Source organism: Physeter macrocephalus, chromosome 14 (assembly GCF_002837175.3).
Source record: "Physeter macrocephalus isolate SW-GA chromosome 14, ASM283717v5, whole genome shotgun sequence".
NCBI classification, from domain to species: Eukaryota; Metazoa; Chordata; class Mammalia; order Artiodactyla; family Physeteridae; genus Physeter; species Physeter macrocephalus.
In genome coordinates, this window is record NC_041227.1 from 21,896,344 (window position 1) to 21,916,049 (window position 19,706).

At 45.7% G+C, this 19,706-nt stretch overlaps 1 protein-coding gene and 1 non-coding gene across 3 annotated transcripts in view; one reads left to right on the forward strand and one right to left on the reverse strand.

Annotated features, from left to right (window-relative positions):
- Positions 1-17,251, reverse strand: part of PHF20 (PHD finger protein 20) — a 135,938-nt gene extending 118,687 nt beyond the window's left edge. The window contains exons 1-2 of one of the 2 annotated variants that reach the window (XM_055090976.1): positions 17,152-17,238; positions 13,313-13,396 (exon numbers count right to left, since the gene is read on the reverse strand). The gene's annotated coding sequence lies outside the window, so the exon portion shown is untranslated. Of the gene's footprint in view, positions 1-13,312; positions 13,397-17,151 lie in introns of both variants that reach the window. The other variant, XM_007101699.3, reaches the window with a different exon arrangement.
- Positions 17,252-18,779: 1,528 nt separating this feature from the next.
- LOC112066222 (U6 spliceosomal RNA) lies at positions 18,780-18,886 on the forward strand. Its single transcript, XR_002892479.1, has one exon. It is a non-coding gene; the product is annotated as a U6 spliceosomal RNA (small nuclear RNA).
- The last annotated feature ends 820 nt before the right edge of the window (positions 18,887-19,706 follow it).

Consider the following 19,706-nt stretch of genomic DNA (forward strand, 5'->3'; position numbering starts at 1 on the left):
CGTCCGGAGCCTGTGCTCCGCAACGGGAGAGGCTGCAACAGTGAGAGGCCCGCATACCACAAAAAAAAAAAAAAAAAAAACAGAAAAGGAAAAATGGCTGGGCTTCTCTGGCGGTGCAGTGGTTAAGAATCCGCCTGCCAATGCAGGGGTCACAGGTTCAAGCCCTGGTCCGGGGAGATCCCACATGCCACAGAGCAACTAGGCCCGTGCGCCACAACTACTGAGCCTGCGCTCTAGAGCCCGTGAGCCACAACTACCGAAACCCGTGTACCTAGAGCCCGTGCTCTGCAACAAGAGAAGCCACCGCAATAAGAAGTCGCGCACCGCGATGAAAGACTAGCCCCTGCTCACCGCAACTAGAGAAAGCCTGCACACAGCAACTAAGACCCAACACAGACAAAAATAAATTAACTAATTAATTAAATTGTTTAAAAATGGTAATCTGTAGATGCTGATATGGAGCCATCTACAAGATACATTGTCAAATAAAACAGGCATGGTGTAGAGGCCTGTGTCTGTTATTATCTCTTTAATGCAAACAGACAGATCTATTATAGTATATGCATAAAATTATTTCTTAGAAGGAAGAAAATAACTGTTTTAAGTAGTTTCCTTAATGAAAGGAATAGAGCATGAAAATTTAACTTCTCATTTTTTACCCTTCTGTGTTGTTAGAATTTTTTAACCTTAAGAATGTACTTCTGGGGCTTCCCTGGTGGCTCAGTGGTTAAGAATCTGCCTGGCAATGCGAGGGACACGGGTTCGAGCCCTGGTCCGGGAAGATCTCACACGCCGCAGAGAAACTAAGCCCGTGAGCCACAACTACTGAGCCTGCGCTCTTGAGTCCACACGCCACAACTACTGAAGCCCACACACCTAGAGCCTGTGCTCCACAACAAAAAGAAGCCACCACAATGAGAAGCCCGCTCACCGCAACTAGAGAAAGCCCATGCGCAGCAACGAAGACCCAATGCAGCCATAAATAAATAAATAAATAAATAAATAAATAAATAAATAAACTACATTAAACTGCAACAGTGAGAGGCCCGCATACCACAAAAAAAAAAAAAAAAAAAAAACAGAAAAGGAAAAATGGCTGGGCTTCTCTGGCGGTGCAGTGGTTAAGAATCCGCCTGCCAATGCAGGGGTCACAGGTTCAAGCCCTGGTCCGGGAAGATCCCACATGCCACAGAGCAACTAGGCCCGTGCGCCACAACTACTGAGCCTGCGCTCTAGAGCCCGTGAGCCACAACTACCGAAACCCGTGTACCTAGAGCCCGTGCTCTGCAACAAGAGAAGCCACCGCAATAAGAAGTCGCGCACCGCGATGAAAGACTAGCCCCTGCTCACCGCAACTAGAGAAAGCCTGCACACAGCAACTAAGACCCAACACAGACAAAAATAAATTAACTAATTAATTAAATTGTTTAAAAATGGTAATCTGTAGATGCTGATATGGAGCCATCTACAAGATACATTGTCAAATAAAACAGGCATGGTGTAGAGGCCTGTGTCTGTTATTATCTCTTTAATGCAAACAGACAGATCTATTATAGTATATGCATAAAATTATTTCTTAGAAGGAAGAAAATAACTGTTTTAAGTAGTTTCCTTAATGAAAGGAATAGAGCATGAAAATTTAACTTCTCATTTTTTACCCTTCTGTGTTGTTAGAATTTTTTAACCTTAAGAATGTACTTCTGGGGCTTCCCTGGTGGCTCAGTGGTTAAGAATCTGCCTGGCAATGCGAGGGACACGGGTTCGAGCCCTGGTCCGGGAAGATCTCACACGCCGCAGAGAAACTAAGCCCGTGAGCCACAACTACTGAGCCTGCGCTCTTGAGTCCACACGCCACAACTACTGAAGCCCACACACCTAGAGCCTGTGCTCCACAACAAAAAGAAGCCACCACAATGAGAAGCCCGCTCACCGCAACTAGAGAAAGCCCATGCGCAGCAACGAAGACCCAATGCAGCCATAAATAAATAAATAAATAAATAAATAAATAAATAAATAAAATACATTAAAAAAAAGAATGTACTTCTTTGTTTTTACTTTAATTGTCAGCAGGGATTATCTAGTTGGTAAGATTTTAATTTTGAATTACTTCTTTATATTTCTTCATATTTTTTAAAAATAGATTATTTAAATATGTAAAAGGCCTTCATCCTTACACTATTTTCTGGACCTACACAACTGCCAAATGATGCAGTTAGGACTAAATGTGATATTCCCATTGTACAGAAAGGAAACCGAGGTGCAGAGGGGTTAACTGCTTTCAAGGTCCTCCAAGGCAGGAGACATGTCTCTTATCACAGGTAAAAGGATTTTCCCAGAGGTAGACAAACCACTTCTTGAAGGCCCTTCTTCTTTCCCTTACCAAAGTCCATGCTATGCTTATACTCATGCCTTTAGACATAAACATAGTTTGAATACAGGAAGACGAAGCAATTGGGTGCTTTTCTAATGCTGTGACAGAATTATTACACCATTATATAGCAAGCAGAAATATTTAACCTTTCAGAAAGGACAACACCTAAGAATGGCCCAGCTGTGAGAAAACTGGAACACTTGAACCACTGCCTGAGGCCCTGACCATGGCCATCTTTTTATACCTCAATCTGGAAAAAAAGGAACAAGCTGTAAAACTGCTTCTACACTTGGAGTCAGTAATTTCAATCAGAAGGATACAGTCCAGGATAAAAATAAATCATTTGTGAAAACGAGAAAAAAACAATAGCTCTTTACATACGATGCTGGGGAAGCTAGATATAACTTACATGTTTAATGATAAGAGAGGGACTTCCCTGGTGGCACAGTGGTTAAGAATCCGCCTGCCAACGCAGGGGACAGAGGTTCAATCCCTGGTCCGGGAAGATCCCATGTGCTGCGGAGCAACTAAGCCCGTGCGCCACAACTACTGAGCCTGCGCTCTAGAGCCCACGAGCCACAACTGCTGAAGCCCGCATGCCTAGAGCCCATGCTCCACAACAACAGTAGATACCGTAATGAGAAGCACGCGCACTACAACGAAGAGGAGCTCCCGCTCGCCGCAACTAAAGAAAGCCCTCGCGCAGCAGTGAAGACCCAACGCAACCAAAAAACATAAAATTTTTAAAAATATTAAAAATAATAGTAAGAGAATATTTAAATAAAACCTAATGTAGTAGGACTACACTTTAAGCTCCGTTAGGGAAAGGAATGACTGATACTCAACAGAGGCCTAATAAATGAAATAAAGAATGTTACTCAGCTACTAAAATGATGAAGATGTGAACCAACCTTACAAAAGGAGAGCAGAACAAGACCTACATAAGAAACACTGACAATAGTAATAATAATTAATTCTACAAATGTTAAGTCATGTAATCCTTACAACCACCACAAAGATAAGTACTATTATTAATCTTCGTTGTAAAGATAAAACAGAGAGGAACAGGGAAAAGTGAGGGACACCCTAGGACACCCATATAGAAAGGGGCTGGGTCAGGATTTGAATCTAGGCCCTGCAGCTCCAGATTCTTTTTTTTTTTTTTTTTTTTTTTTTTTTTTTTTTTTTTGGGACGCGCAGGCTCAGCGGCCATGGCTCATGGGCCCAGCCGCTCCGCGGCATGTGGGATCTTCCCGGACCGGGGCACGAACCCGCGTTCTCTGCATTGGCAGGCAGACTTTCAACCACTGCACCACCAGGGAAGCCCTAGCTCCAGATTCTTAACCACTACCACACGTTAGTCTATAAGCTACATCTTTGGATTCTCTTTCTTAACTCATCAAATGAGGATTAATGGCCCCTGTCTCGGGTGCTAAAAGGAAAAGATTTGCAGAACTTCTGTAGCGGTCCAGAGGTTAAGACCATGCTTCTGCTGCAGGGAGTGTAGGTTGATTCCTGGTCAGGGAACTAAGATCCCACAGCTGCGCAGAGCAGCCAAAAAAAGAAAGAAAGAAAGATTTGCAAAGCCCCTATATGTCTAGCACAAAGTAGGTACTCAAAAAATGGGAGCAGAATTTTCTGAATTCATAATGCATTTATATTTAATGTTGTACTGACATGGACTCTGGATTTTATTTGGGAGAGGTTTAAGAGTACTGTAGCCATGGTAACTGGAGGTCCTGTCTCAGCAACTGCATTGTACTCGGGGACAGGTACTGAGGGCTCAAAGTAACAAAGAATTTGTGATAGGTGGGCATGGAACAAGATCTTTCAATGAGTCGGTTCTAGACAGAGTTAAGGGAAAATAAACTCTAGAAAGAATGTCAACCACCAGAAACTACAGAACAGGCTTTACAATAATCTAACAGTGCTTACACCAGGCTTGAAATTCAACCTCCATAAAAGGGTGATGGTGCCTTTCAAACTGAGGGACACTGCAAGTGAAAGACCAGCTTAAATCTTTATGCCTCAGGCTTCGCTGGTGGCACAGTGGTTAAGAATCCTCCTGCCTATGCAGGCGACAGGGATTCGAGCCCTGGTCCGGGAAGATCCCACATGCCGTGGAGCAACTAAGCCCGTGCGCCACGACTACTAAGCCTGCACTCTAGAGCCCGCGAGCCACAACTACTGAAGTCCGTGAGCCTAGAGACCCTGCTCCACAAGAGAAGCCATCGCAATGAGAAGCCCACGCACTGCAACGAAGAGTAGCCCCTGCTCGCCGCAACTAGAGAACACAAGTAGAGAAAGCCCACGCACAGCAACAAAGACCCAACGCAGCCAAAAATAAATAAATAATTTTTTTAAATGTTTAAAAAAAAACATCTTTATGCCTCCTTCATTCAGTAAATATTTACTGAGTGCCTGCTATGTGCCAGGTGCTGGAGATAGACGCTGGGAGGATGAGACACCCCCGGGCCCTGTTCTCTAGTGGGGAAGGCAGGAACATGATAAACACAAATACAAATAGGATCATTTCTGGGAGGCTAAGTTCTGTGGGGGAAAACCCAACAAAACAATGTGAGCCAGTGACACGGCAGGACCACTTTAGATAAGGCTGTTAGAGAGAACTCTGAGGAGCTGAGGTCTGAGCAGAGATCTAAATGACAAGGAGAGGGGCTTCCCTGGTGGCACAGTGGTTAAGAATCCGCCTGCCAATGCAGGGGACACAGGTTCGATCCCTGGTCCGGGAAGATCCCACATGCCTCAGAGCAGCTAAGCCCATGCGCCACAACTACTGAGCCTGCGCTCTAGAGCCCGTGAGCCACAACTACTGAAGCCGGCGCGCCTACAGCCCGTGCTCCACAGCGAGAAGCCACCGCGATGAGAAGCCCGCGCACCACAACGAAGAGTACTCCCGCTCGCAGCAACTAGAGAAAGGCCGTGAAGACCCAATGCAGCCATAAATAAATAAACAAACAAATAAATAAATAAATCTACCTTTAAAAAAAATAAATAAATGACAAGTAGATAATCTACCTTTAAAATAAATAAATGACAAGGAGACAACCATGTGAAGATCCAGAGGAAGAGAATTCTAGGTAGAGGGGAAGTCCTAGAGGCAAGGTGCCTCAGGAAGGAATGAGCTCCTCTCCCCTCACAGCCCTGAGCCCAGGAGCCGGAGATGCTCCCTGCAGCCCTCACCACTGTTACAGAAAAGCATAAACAATATCAGCAGGTCCAGTGACACCTACGTCTCACAGGAGGAAGCTTCCAAGGGGACTCTGCCAAAGTTCTGTCTTGGAGGAAGGCCAGGGAGTACTTAGGGATGGGATCAGACAGGTTTCAGACTCAGATTCTGGCGAATCCTGGCTCCACTCATTGCTGGCTAAGTGAACATGAGAAAAATCACTGAGCCTCCCTCTGTTTGCCCATCTATAAAAGCAGATTAATAACCCCTACGTCCTGGGATTCTGAGGATAAGCGAGCTAACGGATGTCAAGTGCTTAGCACAGTACACACTAAATATTCAATACTGGTGATAAAATGGCTGTGTGATAGTAGCAGCACTAGCAAAAAGGACATCAGACACAAAGGATTACAGACAATATTATTATGCAATATTAACAAATAGTATCCAATACAAAGAGCATAAAAGAGCACATCTTTAGTCCTAGGGAAGTGACAAGTTGGTTCAAGTAGGAGCAAGGGCCCCTCCATCACTATCCTCTCCTCAACAACACAGAAAGAAGACTGGGTCTAAAGCCAACCATTACCACTCCTTCAGGCCCTTGCCCAAGTCACACTAAACGAGCTGAATTAGCCTCTTACACTTGAGAGGGTAAGGAAGGAAACAAAGGGAAGAGGGGAGGAAAGTAAGGAGGCAGGAAGAAAGAAAAAGGCCCCCCAAAAAATTCCCTTACCCCCTTCCCAAATACTTGAAATACTTTCTCTAAGAGCCAACCTTTTCCTTCCACAATTAAAATTCAGACAGACAGCAAACAGGTTCATTCCGAATTACTGAGAATGAATTGGTTAAATCAGTGGATCTTCCCAGAAACAATGGAAAGGGCCTAGTGCCCAGGCTTGACTCCAGAATATATTTGCTAAATGACCTTTGGCACATTACTCAACTTCACTGAGCTAATCATCTTATCCTCACAAGTTCCTTCTCCTTTTCTCCCCATCACAGTTTAAGACTCCAAGACTGGCCAATGTGCCAAGCTAGAAACATGGGCATCACCCTTGCATCTCACTCTCAGTCACCATTTTGTCACACCTACTTCTAGGTTTCTCCCATTGCCCAGTGGTTGCCCAGTTCAGGTCCCCATCAGTTCTAATCCGATTGCTGCAACAACTCTCAACGGAGCTCAAAACCTCCAGCCACACCCTCCCCAGATCCAAATCAATATTGTCTTACAAACTGACTTCTGAGTGCTTATTTTATGACATACGGTATTCTAAGTGCTTTACATATACATCGTCTCATTTAGCATCTATCTCCTAGGTTTGTAATGAGGATTACTATTATTCCTGTTTCAGAGGTGCAAAAACTAAGGTTCAGAAAGTAAGCTGCCCAAATGACAAAGCTACCAAGTATTGGGACAAGGAGCTGAACCCAGGTAATCTGACTAGCCAATTACTGGACCGTGGCTACTCTTCATCGATGCTGCTACAGTAATATTTCTAAAGCACAAATCTGATCGTAAGACTCCTCTGTTTAAAGCACTTCAGGTTATATGTCAATTACATCTCAAATGAAGGAAAAAAAAAAAAAAAAAAGCTCAGTAGCTCCCCTACAGAACAGACTTCAAACTACTAGTGCAGCATCAAGGCCATCAGTAAGCTATCCATTATGACCAAACCAAACCGGGGGTTGTTAGAAACGGGAGCTTACAAGGAGAGGAGCAGACAAGCTCAGCAGAGGGCCAGCGGCATATGGTGGTTATGAGCCAGAACTCCGAAATGAGACTGCCTGGGTTTGGACCCCAGCTCCACCATTTTCCAGATAACCTTGCACAAGTCATTTCCTTTCTGAGCCTCAGGCTCCTTATCTGTAAAATGGGGATAGTACCAGTACCTACTTCATACCTTCATACAGGTGCTGTGAAGATAAAAATTACTTAGCACAGAGCCTAGCACACAATAAGCTCTCATGCCGCCCACACACCAAGACTCCTTGCAGTGCTGCTTCCTCTGCCTGGTCATTCAGACTGGGCTCAGCCATCAGCACCTTGCCAAGGGCGCTGGGCCAGGGCCCACTCCATTATCCCATGGCAGCCTTGCCTGCCATCTGGGACCACAACCCAGCACCCTACATTGAAATTGCCTGTTTCTGAGTCTATCTCTCCTCAGGCTTTTAACTCCTCATACGCATCCCCAGCAACTAACAAGCAGCGCCCTTACTTGGCAGTTAGATGCTTGTTAAATGAGATAACCTCAGCTTCCTCATTGTCAAAACAGGAAGATAGGAAAGAGACCTGTATCACCCACCTTAAGGGATGTAGGGATTCAAGGTGACAATCATATGGAGGCTCTTTGAAAAGTGCTATCCACAGGTAAATGTAGGAACTGTTATCACTCCATGGGGGAAGGGGGAGGAAGGCAAAGCACAGGGAACGAGGCCCCTGAAGACAGACCACAATTCCGCCCCTGGAGTCTAAGAAAAGCTGTACTCGGTTTTCAGTCACAGGGAGGGCTCCAGTCTATAAATGGCAGAAGGCAGCTCTGGAGCGGGTTTGGGTGGGTTCATTTTAGGGAAGGGAATCTTTTTTAAAATATACCTGACTAAACTGTTCTTACAGGATTCCTTAATTGAGGCATCACTATATTACAAAGGAAAACAATTTGGAGATAGAGTCAATACCCCATGGGACCTCCAAAGACATTTTCCTAAATTACAACTGATTCACTGCCCATGGGGCTTTAAAGATAAATAAAAATTATTTAAGTCAATTAATTACCTTATTCTTTAAGTATTAACTTTTGTTCCTGGTCTTTATTATTAACACCAGAAAGTGGCTAACTTTTACTGAGTTTTCACCACAGGCTAAATCCTTGACAAATATCTCATTCCCAACAATGCAGAGAAGTTGGCAGTATTATCCCATTTTACAGAGGAGGGAAAGGAGGCTTAGAGCAAATAACTTGCTGATGGTCACCTGGCTAGGAGGAAGAGCTGGGATTTGAGAAGCAGGACCTCCTCCAAAACCCACTGTATTTATACTGCGTTTAAAAGTAAGGCCTTTGGGCTTCCCTGGTGGCGCAGTGGTTGAGAATCTGCCTGCCGATGCAGGGGACACGGGTTCGTGCCCCGGTCCGGGAAGATCCCACATGCCGCGGAGCGGCTGGGCCCGTGAGTGGCTGGGCCACTGAGCCTGCGCATCCGGAGCCTGTGCTCCGCAACGGGAGAGGCCACAACAGTGAGAGGCCCGCGTACCGCAAAAAAAAAAAAAAAAAAAAAGTAAGGCCTTTGAGGGAATTCCCTGGCAGTCAGTGGTTAGGGGGCCCCAGGTTTGATCCCTGGTCCGGGAACTAAGATCCCACAAGACGCAGCCAAAAAAATTAGAAAATTGAAAAAAAATAAGGCCTTTGAACAACAAGGTCCTACTGTATAGCACAGAGAACTATATTCAGTATTCTACAATAAACCATAATGGAAAATAATATAAAAAAAGAATGTATATATATGTATAACTGAATCACTGCTGTACAGAAGAAACTAACACAACATTGTAAATCAACTATACTTCAATTATAAAAAACCACAATTAACATAGGGGATTTTACAAACATTTTGTAAGAGGAATAAAACAAAATAATGGTAACATATACTCAACTCTTCACAGCTCACCAAGTTTCAATAATCTTATAAATTAGATTTTCTTATTCCCATTTTACAGATTAGGAAATGGAGAGAAAAGGGTAACATTTACTGATACTTACAATGATAGGTGTGAGGTAGTTATGATGATACTTGAGAAAGAAAACAGAGGTCCAGATATGTTAGAAACTTGCCATGCTGGAAGTCTGCCTCCAATGTCTGTGCTACAGGGAGGGTCCCAAGACGTTTGAGCCCCACGCCCAAGTGACATGTAGCCCCAACAGAGTGGCAGATGCTAGAATGCAAACTTGGGCATTCTGCCTCCAAATCTGGTCCTTCACCACCACATACCACGCAGCCTGGACATGAAAGGTGGCCTCTTAAACTATCTTGCCTTTCTGAATTGCAGATGTATAATTCTCAAATAGGTCACAGCATGACCGACGTCCTACTCATCAAAGCACTTTGGACAGCATTCACCACTCCATGAGACTTAGAGACTGTCAAGCAGACCAAACCAGCCACACACCGGGGCCTCAAGAAGGGGAGAAATGCAGCCTCAGCTGGGAGAGTTTGGCTTTTACAATTAAGAGATGTTTACATGGTCAGGAACAGAATCTGAGATGAGGTGGCAAGGCCACCTCTTCTCTCAACAGTGCCTCAGTCCTGTGTTCCAGGCTGCCACCTGTTTGATATTGTGACTAATGTGACTTATTCAAACCTTGAGGGAGAAAGGTAAGGCAGCTGTAGAGAGGAGGATGTAAGAGCACAAGGCTTGCAGGCAAAGCAACCTGGGTCATTAGCCAAATGACCTTGGACAAATAAATTATTTAATCTCAGTTTTCCTGTCTATTAGATGAGGATAATGGATAAATTGTAAAGATTCAATAAGACCTAATAGAGTGCTCCAAACAATGCTAACTAAAATGCCCACATTTCCAGGCTAGGGTTCCCCAACCTATAAATCCCAGCACCTGAATAAGCAAGGAAGGCACGTCAATCCACCTAGCCATGTGCCTTTTCCACAGGAAAAAGAGACCTCTTGGGGCTTCCCTGGTGGCGCAGTGGTTGAGAATCTGCCTGCTAATGCAGGGGACAAGGGTTCGAGCCCTGGTCTGGGAAGATCCCACATGCCGCGGAGCAACTAGGCCCATGAGCCACAATTACTGAGCCTGCGCGTCTGGAGCTTGTGCTCCTCAAACAAGAGAGGCCGCAATAGTGAGAGGCCCGCGCACCGCGATGAAGAGTGGCCCCTGCTTGCCACAACTAGAGAAAGCCCTCGTACAGAAATGAAGACCCAACACAGCAAAAATAAATAAATAAATATTTTTTTAAAAAATAAACCTCTATCATTTAAAAAAAAAAAAGAGACCTCTTGAAAATCAGGTCTCTACTAGGACAAGATGAGACCTCTTACATCATCTAAGATGCCTGGGAGTCAGTCTTTAAAATCTTAGGATTATGTTCCTGACAAGGGAAAAGCTCTTATCAAATAAAACCATCATTTAAAATCCTTTCCCAGGCCCCTCCTCTTCTTCCTTCCCCTAAGTCCACTGATTCAGGAACCAGCTCCCTTTCATACAACTGCCCTATTTATGTTTGGTGACTCATACCCAGCTGCTAAAATTTTACGGGATTTCTACAAGCTCACCTCTTCCGTTATTTGGCCAAAGAAAGCAAAGGACAGTTGATACCTAGCACAAGATCTAGTAAAGTTGTCACAGCATTATTACGAATCAAGGTTTCAATTTTCAACAGGTTACCCCAAAGTTAATCAACAACCTGTAAAGGTCAGTTGCTGAGATGAATAAGACAGGTACAGCATCCTCCCTCTCCAAGCTTACAATCTAACCAAGGAGGCTCTGACTAAACACACATCTTGGTTTAAAGTATGTTTATCCAAAAAAAAAAAAAAAAAGGCTTCCCTGGTGGCACAGTGGTTAAGAATCCGCCTGCCAATGCAGGGGACACGGGTCCCTGGTCTGGGAAGATCTCACATGCCACGGAGCAACTAAGCCCGTGCTCTGCAACTACTGAGCCTGTGCTCTAGAGCCTTTGAGCCACAGCTACTGAAGCCTGTAAGCCTAGAGCCCGTGCTCTGCAACAAGAGAAGCCACCGCAATGAGAAGCCTGCGTACCACAATGAAGAGTAGCCCCTGCTCGCCGCAACTAGAGAAAGCCCGCGCACAGCAACGAAGACCCAACGCAGCCAAAAATAAAATAAACAAAGAAAGAAATATTTTAAAAAAACAGAAAGTTTATCAAGAAACGTAAACATCCCATCACTTCCTAGAAAGATGAGGAAGGGGGATTAGGAGGTTATATACATCTTTGATCCCTGATTCCAGGCAACATCAGCAGCTGCCCTTGAGAATAATCAGGTGCTCTCAAAGAATTGTTAGCTTTACTCACTGATGAAGTTATTTAAAATTTAAATTTCTTATCATTGTCCTTAGCAACTTCTTGTCAGGTTTTGTGGCTGAGTGTGTTCCTAGAAGGAAGAGCATTTATAAGTAATTTTTAAATGAAGTTTGGGGACCTCCCTGGTGGCAAAGTGGTTAAGAATCTGCCTGCCAATGCAGGGGACACAGGTTCGATCCCTGGTCCGGGAAGATCCCACATGCTGCAGAGCAACAGGGCCCATGCACCACAACTACTGAGCCTGCGCTCTAGAGCCCACGAGCCACAACTACTGAAGCCCGCATGCCTAGAGCCTGTGCTCCGCAGCAAGAGGAGCCACCACAATAAGAAGCACACACACCACAGGGAAGAGTAGCCCCCGCTCGCCGCAACTAGAGCAAGCCCACACGCAGCAACGAAGACCCAATGCAGCCAAAAATAAATAAATAAAATAAATAAATTTGTTTAAAAAAAATGAAGTTTGAACTTAGGATACACTTTCAAATTTGATAGGGTGTTTAAGCATCTTTAAAATCCAGGATGAAGAACCAGCTAGCTGATTTCCTTGACACCTTGAGAGAAGATGGTAAAAACATTACATTCACTTTCCCCAACTCCAGCAAAAGGCAAACTACCTGCTTCATTTTTAAATTTCATTCCACCTACTCTGCTAATTCAAAGCAAAAAAGAAAGCTGGGATGAGGAGGGAAAAACATTTTTAAAATACACATCAGAGGGGGCTTCCCTGGTGGCGCAGTGGTTGAGAGTCCGCCTGCCGATGCAGGGGACACGGGTTTGTGCCCCGGTCCGGGAGGATCCCACATGCCGCGGAGCGGCTGGGCCCGTGAGCCATGGCCGCGGAGCCTGTGCTCCGCAGCGGGAGAGGCCACAGCGGTGAGGGGCCCGCGTACCGCAAAAAAACCAAAAAAACAACACACATCAGATAAGAGAAGTTCCAAATAAACAAAACTGCATGTCAACTACGGACTCCCTCTTAGTGATTCAGGAAAGTAGCTAACATTGAATGGAGAATTCAAGGAAGACTTGAGAAGCTTGGACGGTTTTGAATGAAATAAAGCATGGAAATGGCAGAAGACATGGAGGCAGAAGAATGTTGAAGCTGGGTGTGAAGACAAGGTGGCTGCCTCGGCTAGAAAAGGGGCAGTGGCAGAAGTGACTCGGACATGGAAATGATTGGCAGCATGCCCAAAAGAGCACGTGAAGGAAATCAGATCTGCTACAAGCTCCCTCAGACACTGAGTTTCTAAGCAAGGTACCGACAAAGGCTCAGAGCAGGGCAGACCTTGGAGATAATCAGCCCCTCACTTTACAAACGGGGAGAATGAGGTCCAGTAGTATTAAGTAACTTGCCTGAGGTCTCACAGTGAGTGGAAGAGCTGGGACTACAGCCAAATCCAGATCAAATCCGTTACTGAAGAGGATCTATCTGACACTCATGTAAGGGATGGGGGGAAGGGAGAGGACCAGGACACAAAATAGTCTAGTCATTCAGGTTTGTCCTGATTAGGGCCCAGAATAGGATCATGCTGGAAAAAGGCCACAACAGGTGATAGCCAGGGAAATAGGTACAGATGACCTAAGACACTTAGAAAGGAAAAACCCACTAAGACTTAAAAATAGATGTGGATACAAAAGGAGAGAGAGCATCATAAGCCATGATTCCCACCAAAGAATAATGTCATATTCCCACCAGCATTCACCTTTGTGAAGCTCCATACAAAGACAAGTCAGTAGCTTCCATTCAGGGTCCAGGCACCTGCGTCTCCCAGGCCCATTTCCAGGACCTAGAAAATCAAGAAGGACTCCTTGGAAATTCCAATACCTGTGACCCTGTTGACTTGGAGTATTTCACAATCACTACCCATGGTGGGGTAATAGATGAGGAACCAGAGACGCAAGCTGGCTGATTACTACATGGGATTTACTAGAATGATTTTATGTCAAGAGTTATGTTTACCTTCAATCAAGAAATAGTTAAGCATTTATTTATTTATTTATTTATTACATAAATTTGTTTATTTTTTTTTTTTGGCTGCGTTGGGTCTTCGTTGCTGTGCACAGGCTTTCTCTAGTTGCAGCGAGCGGGGGCTACTTTTCGTTGCAGTGCGCAGGCTTCTCATTGCAGTGGCTTCTCTTGATGCAGAGCATGGGCTCTAGGCATGCGGGCTTCAGTAGTTGTGGCACGTGGGCTCAGTAGTTGTGGCACGCAGGCTCAGCAGTTGTGGCACACAGGTTTAGTTGCTCCGCGGCATGTGGGATCTTCCCAGACCAGGGCGCAAACCCACGTCCCCTGCATTGGCAGGCAGATTCTTAACCACTGCACCACCAGGGAAGTCCCAAGAAATAGTTAAGCATTTAAATTTGACAAAATACATAGGAATCAAACTCCTGGAGAAGTGCCAGCCATGATTTTAAAAGTTAAATGCTAGAATAACTACAAATGAATATAAATAGTAGTCCTCCAAAGGGGACTTGTACAAACTCTAAGGAGTGTGCGTCTAGATAAAGAGAGAATGGAAAATAATGCCCCAGCTTAAAGCTAACCACCACCTTCCTATTTTCAAAGAGAAATCTTTAACTTTGTACACAGAACCTAACTACTCAACGTGTAGTTCAGTAATATTAACATCACCTGGGAGTTAGAAAAGAATATACTCAGGCCCCACCCTAAACCTACTGGATTAGAATCAGCATTTTAGCAAGACACTCCCCACCCCAGGTGATTTATTTGCACATTCAAGTTTGAGCAGCACTGGTGCCGAATACTTTAAGGGTGGACTATATATAGCACTACACAGATAGAGTACCAAACAGGCAAATAAGAGACAAAGTACCTGTTCACTTTCTGTATACCATATTTTATTAGGTACTGCTCAGACAGACCTCCAATGCTTTTTAATGAATTTGGTACTTACTAATGACCACATGATATAAATGTGGGATCCACTTCACTTCCTGAAATAACACAGCTCTAGCGTTTTCATGCACATGAAATTTAAAACAGCTTAGTTGTTCTGAAAATACAACAATGATTCATTTTATTCAAGTTCCAACACCGAGTTCAGAGCACTTCACCACAAGCCCCATTAATTTCTACAGGTTCCTGGGAGTATCATTAAATCCCCCAGCATCCCTAAGAAGCAGGTGCTTGGCAAACATCCAATCTTCAAATGAGATTCAGAAGGACGTGGTCCTGAAAATGCAGTATTTTTCTGCCTTGTCCTGCCAGGGTAGCTTCTTGGGCTCAAACTCTCTCCCGCACTGAGGCCTCATACAGCTGCACACTCAAGTACTTCCCGAAAGGGAGAAAGGTCAGAAGTGTCATTATCCCATAAGCACTTGAGATTCCAGCTGTGGAGAAATTAATCTGGTTCGTTCCCGCTGAGAAGCCCTGAGTAAGATCTGGAAAGACAGAGGGAAATACAAAAGAAAGAACCTACTGAGAGGCTCTTAGGAGAGGAGAGGTCTCAGACATTTGCAGATTTTAAGGAGGTGGTTAGGGGCAAGGCTTGGCAGATAAGTGAGAGGATTACAGGGAGAGGTAAATATCCATCTTCCACTTCTCCCCCAGGAACAACAACAACAAAAAAAACAGTGACCAAGAGATTCCTCCAAATGACCTCCTTTCTTGATAAAAGGAAGGAAAAAAGCCAATGTAGGGAGGAAGCGTATGAGTTGGAAGCAAGACTAAAGAATCTCTTGAGGGTTTTTTGGTTTTGTTTTTTTCCAACGAAGGGAAATAAAGCAAAGGAGAAAACAGTACCCATCTAACCAGAATCTTATAGGAAGCAAACCACCAGGAGGATGAAGAGCCCTGTGAATAACCAAAGAAATGCAAAGGGATTCTTTCCAGTTTAAATCCTGCGCTGGGGAGTCAGGCAGCCCTGGACTTGAAGCCACTTCCAGAGCAAGGGGAGGAAAAGGGAAAATCTTTACAGCCACCAATAAGCAGAGCAGTGTCCAAAGAAAGAAACCAGAAAAATGCCCGGGGATAGGGCAAGCCAAGAGAAAAGAGCTCCTGTTAGCAGAAAAGTAAAAGATAAAGTAGACATATGGGAGACAACAAGCAGGCAACCCCTTTAGGATGGGCGGGGAGATCCTCCCCTAGGGGGAGGGGACTTCAGGAGGTAAGACTAGGAAGTGTGCACAGAAAAAAGGCCACAGAAGCAGAGAATGTGTGGTGCTGAAGATCTTTATTCACCAGAGGAAGGAAGAGGAAATAGGTGCACTGCCCTGACAGGGAGAGCACCTAAAGGGAAACGGGGTTCCAAAGAGGGAAGGAAGCTGAGGAAAGAAAATATTTTGGATGGCAGAAAAGCTCAAGAACCATGGACCATCGTATGGAAATGAACGAACTCAGAAAAAAGGTGCGCCGTCCCAGATTTAACAAGCACCATGAAGGCTGCTGCACCCTGAGAATTGTGTAACCAAAAGTAGTGCATGCTATATATCTGGAGGGCACAGGAAACAAGTACACTTTCAGATATAAAAAGTCTCCCCCAGGAAATAAGGTGGTCGGATTTAGAGAACTCATGAAAAACGGTGCAACCCCAAGAATAGAGTGACTGGAAAAAGCAGTGAATTCCCTTGTGTAAATACAAATATGTATCCCAAAATTTCAGGATTTGGATCTCATTTTCGGTAGACTCTGGAAATGAGGTGCACTCCCAGATTTTGAAGGAGCAGGGAAAGGAAGTGGCCCCTAAATTTAAGAAATTCTGGAAAGCACGTTGCCAGATTTGGGGCCTGGAAAAGGGAATTCTTCCTCGATTTTGTCGGAATATACGTACCCCCAAAACTTTGGTTATTGGACCCCAGATTTAAGAGTCGCTAATGGGAAGAACCCCAAAATTAGAAAGGGGATGCTTACTCAGACTGGAGGCTCGAAAAGGGAGTGTCCTCCCAGTTTGGGGGTCGTGGGTCAAGGGATACATCCTCAGTTGGGCAGGCTTTGGAAATTTAGATAACATCCCAGGGCTGGAGCTTAAGAAAGGGGGTGCACCGACCACATTTTCTAAAAACTATAGAGAAAGGGGACACTCCCATAGTCTGGCGCTTGAGAAGAGGTGTGCTCCCCAGAATAGGATAAAAGAGTCAATAAAAGAAAACGCGTTCCCAAAGCACAAGGCAACGGCAGGGGTTGCTGGTGGAGCTCTCGAGGGCCACACAGCTCAGGCTCCGGCCCTAGCGCTTACACCCCACCCCCAACACGGCCAGCTCCGCGCCCCGGGCCCCGCACCCCGCGGCCCAGCCCCCTCGGGAGTCGCTGATTGGCCGCAGCCACCGTCACTCCTGAGGGCAGCCCTAGGGATTGGGCGCCGCTCGCACGCCCGCCACGCTCTCAGCAGCGGTCCCCGGGCCTCCCTCCGGGCTGGGCGAGCCGGGCCAGACGGGGAGCGGGGCCGGGTAGCAGACCGGAGCAGCGGTGGCGTCCGTCATCGTCCCCGCCCGCAAGGCGCGCGCGCGACGCAGGCCCGGCCCGACCCGACCCTGCCCCAGCCAGCCGGCTTCACCTCGCCGCGCCTTGCCGCGAGCTCACCTCACAGCCCCGCTCCGGCTGCTCCGCTCCGGGTCCAACCGACTGAAGGACTCTGCGTGCTGCGCACCACGTGACCCCAGGGACGCGCCCAGCGTATCCCCCGCCCCCCACACACACGCACCATCGACTCCACCGAGTGACGCAGCGCCTCAGCTGCCCCGCCTTCGGCCCCGCCCCACCCGATCACCGTGGCGACGGCTCGGGCGGGACACGCCCACTGCCCTGACGCGCGGGAACAGGCCTTCTCCCGGGTCCGAAGCACGAAGTCCCCTCTCACTCGTATCCATTGTGATCACACGAAGGCCAGGACTGGACACTATCCATCACCTGTTAATTTTGCCTCCTGAATGCATCTCGAAGCCTCCTACTTCTCTCCATCCTGTTGCCAGCACTCCAGGCTAGTCCACCATCACCTCTCTCCTAGATGATGGTTGTCCTCTCCACCCAATTACTCTTTCCCCTTCCAATCCATTCACACTCAGACAGCGGGAGCTTTTCAAAACGCAACTATATTCACAGCCATCCCCTGCTCAAAGCCCGTTGCCCACTGTTCTTCAGATTAAGATCTAAATCTTCACTGTGTGCCAGGCTCTTCAGAGTCTGTACCTAACTTTCCTCTCACATTGGCACGCATTCAGCTCCCCCACATTCTCAGTTCTCAGCATCTTTCAAGTTCTCAAACAAGCCAGGTTCCTTTCCACCTCAGGGCCTTTGCACTCATCCCCCCCCCCCACTCCGCTTCACTTCATTAGCTCCTAGGAAAGGATTCCAATTGCTGGTGTGGAGAGGAGCAGTATTCTGCCTCAGGGGACCAGGTCGGAGTTGCAGCCACCCCCCAAGGGTCTGAGATGTTTTCCCAGTGGGACTTGGGAAGTTCCAAAGAGGAATGCTTAACATTTGTTATTTAGCAAGGCAATAATGACTTTATTTTACTTTGGAAAAACAGGGCAGCTAGATTGCACTTTTTAAATGTAAATGTAATCATGTCACTGCTCTGCTTAGAACAACCAATCTCTCCATCACATCCTCCACCCTTGCTATTTCTCTGGCCACATTGACTTTCTATCATTTCTATGGTTCTCTCCAAGCTCTGTCCAGGCACTGGGCCATTGACTAGGCTGTTGCTTTTTGCAAAACTAACCCTTTAACAAGTTTCAGTTTGTCATCTCTTCAGTGAGGTCCTCTTTGACTACATTAGTTAGAAAGTGCTCCCCTTGATCTCCTGCCTCGTACAGGGCAATTGCTCTCTACCTTATCACTGTTCATTTTCATCAGAGCACTTAACATAGTTTGTAATTATTTAATTTGTTTGTTCTCTTGGTTTTATTTGTCTTTTTCCCCAAATTAGAGCTAGGAACTATCTTGTATCTACTGAATTGTCAGAACCTGACAAATAGTAGATGCTCATTATGTATCTGTGGAAGGAATGAAAGGAAAGAGAATATTTGGCGGAAAAATGATAATTGAAAATAATGAGTAGATTCTTCTTTAATGACCTGGCTCCATGGGGGGGGTCTTTTCAAATCTGGACTGGAGGCTGAAGAGAGGATTTCCTGAGCTGATGTAGTCAGGGCAGAGGGCGGTGCTTAGGGAGAGCTTCTAGGAAACCAGGGACAAAATGTTCAGCTGTACACACTTTGACAACACATATACAAAAGTTGTAACCATACAGAGAAGATTAGTGTGGCCCCTGCCCAAGGATAACATGCAAATTAGTGAAGTGTTCCCTATTTTTTAAAAAATTGAAAACACCTTCTGGAATTTGCGGACCAAAACTACCTACATGAACTCGGCTAAGGGCTCAGATACAGGAAGAAAGGACCTTCCCAGGATCCTCTGGGTTTATGTTTATTAACATGAAATTGCTCAGATTTTAGTGGCTATTGTAGCATATAGAGAATTTTTTTGCCCCGCAACCAAAGTCATGCCACGAATCCATAGCCCCATACAAATATAACGTTTCTTTACTTATTCAATCTGCACATATCAAGACCCAGGCTTGAGCTGAGCATCAAAGACACAGAGCAGGGGACTTCGTTGGCAGTCCAGTGGTTAAGACTCCGTGCTTCCACTGCAGAGGGAACGGGTTTGATACCTGGTGGGTGGGATCCCACATGCTGGCAGTGCAGCAAAAAAAAAAAGACACAGAACAGAATGAGATTTAGGCCCTGCTCTCAAGGAGTTTACATCCTGGTAAAGAAATCATCACAATTTGTAAGTTAAAATTCTTTTTGTCTGTTGCAAGTACAAACATGGACACTGTTGCAAGTACAAACAAAAGAAACATGTATTACAAGGATGTTTGGGGGCCCAAGAGCATGCACAGGAGGGCAGCCTTGGAAAATAAGCCGCACAGAGCAGCTCCAGCAAGAAGCAAGAAACAGCAGCTTCTGCAGCCAGCAGCACCACACATCACAGCTGGGATTCAATCTTAACATCCTTTGTCTTTGAGTCACTCACTCAAGAGGCAAAGTCTTGGCGGGGAGCTGATGTTGATTGGTCAATCTCAGGTCACATGGATTAGTCTAGGCTGCCAGGGGAAGAGAGAAACGATT